Below are 1842 nucleotides of genomic sequence, written 5' to 3' on the forward strand. Positions count from 1 at the left end.
AGAATTGTTAATACATTTAGAAATTTAGGTATTATAATTACTAAGAAATATAAAGATCTCTATGAAGCGAATGTCGTTCCTTTAATGGACTCCATGAAACAACTTTTGATTTTTATATATTTTCCAAAATATACCTATCTTTTTAACTAAAAAAAAGTCGACCAAATTGACTCTCTTATTTCTTCCTTTATTTGGAACAATGAGAGACCAAGAATTAATAAGTATCATTTACAAAAAATGTTTTTGGTTATATTGGCTTGATAAGAACCAAAAAACATTCTGGGTTAATTCGGAATTTAAAGCTCTTAAACAATTTTATTTAACTTCAATTTTAGGAGCTCCATCACCTTTACAGCTCTCTAAAATTCCAAATTTAAATCTTTACCCGGTTATTAAACAATCCCCACGGATTTGGGTTCAGTTCCGTATTTTTTTAAATGTTAAACAATTTAAGATGTATAGTTTTTATATCGAAACTTTTCATTTAAACCTTCAACAACTGACCCCATTTTTCTCTTATGGAAAAGTAAAGGGATCCATTCTTTTACAGATTTATTTGGTGATGGTCGGTTGATGACCTTTGAAGAGTTAATTAACAAATTTTCTCTCGCTCATACACATTCTTTGCAATATTTTCAGCTTAGACATTTTTTACAACCATGTTTACCTAAGTTTCCATATTTACAAGAACCTGATTTGTTGGAAACCATTTTGAAATTGAATCCCTTAGTGAATGGTTCCATTAGCAGAATTTATAATTTATTTTTGTTACAAGAAGAAAACCTATATACTTACGGCAGGGAGCCGTCGGTGATCAGGAGGGCCGAGGTTCCAGGACGAAGCTATCCCATTGAACTCCGGGTGAGCTGACGCCTGCGATATCCCCAAATGCGGGATACTCGACTGCACAATTTGTGGTAGTGGGGAACTGCGTTCGCGCTCTCCCCTGAAAAAAAAAGAAAAAAAGAAGAAAACCTATCACTAAAGATTAAACGAGATTGGGAGAGAGAATTTAATATGACCTCTGTTAATGACGATTGGCTTCGAGTTTTGAAAAACGTAAATTCTTCTTCTCTTTGTGCCAACCATTGTTTAATTCAATTTAAAATCGTTCACCGTTATTATTTAGCAAAGGAGAGACTATCTAATGTATTTCCTAGTACAGAGAAATGCTGTGATAGATGTATAAATGAAGTATCTACTTTGTCACATATGTTCTGGTCATGTTTTACATTAAAATCGTTTTGGAAATCTTTATTTTCTACAATTTCTAAAGCTCTGGAAATAAATGTATAACCTAATAGATTGACTGTTCCTTTTGGAATAGTTCCACATCATATTCAGGGTATTTCATCTTCAGATCAACATGTAATTGCATTTGTTACACTACTGACAAGAAGTGCTATTGTATTAAATTGGAAAGATATTTCTTCCCCGACATTAATTGAATGTTTTTCTCAAGGAATACTATATCTTAGCTTGGAAACAATTCGAAGTAGAACTTCTGAACCTCGATTCGATCTTGAGAGAAGATGGGGATCTTTTGCCAAATATTATCATTTAATTCGAATTTCTTTATATGGTTTCCTTCCAATTTTATTTCTTCATAAATGTGAAATGGCGGTTGATGATTTAATTTATATTTAGATGATGGTCAAACGTATTGCTCGGGGGTTTGATTTGCTATGAGTGATGAACAGACCTGATGGACAATGGGGTACAGAGTTAACAACCCCCTCCTGAGAACCACGAACTATTACTGTTGCTATGCTGACCATGAGAAAGAGAGACGGAAAAACATGTAAGAACATCGGCGACATATAAGGGAGAGGGGGAAATTGC

The 1842-nt window shown here is 33.6% G+C and overlaps 1 non-coding gene across 1 annotated transcript; it reads left to right on the plus strand.

The window, feature by feature from the left end:
• The first annotated feature begins 787 nt into the window (after window positions 1-787).
• Window positions 788-949, plus strand: LOC132389454 (U1 spliceosomal RNA). The gene has a single exon (XR_009510528.1). It is a non-coding gene; the product is annotated as a U1 spliceosomal RNA (small nuclear RNA).
• The last annotated feature ends 893 nt before the right edge of the window (window positions 950-1842 follow it).

Source organism: Hypanus sabinus, unplaced genomic scaffold (genome assembly GCF_030144855.1).
Source record: "Hypanus sabinus isolate sHypSab1 unplaced genomic scaffold, sHypSab1.hap1 scaffold_575, whole genome shotgun sequence".
Classification (NCBI taxonomy): Eukaryota; Metazoa; Chordata; class Chondrichthyes; order Myliobatiformes; family Dasyatidae; genus Hypanus; species Hypanus sabinus.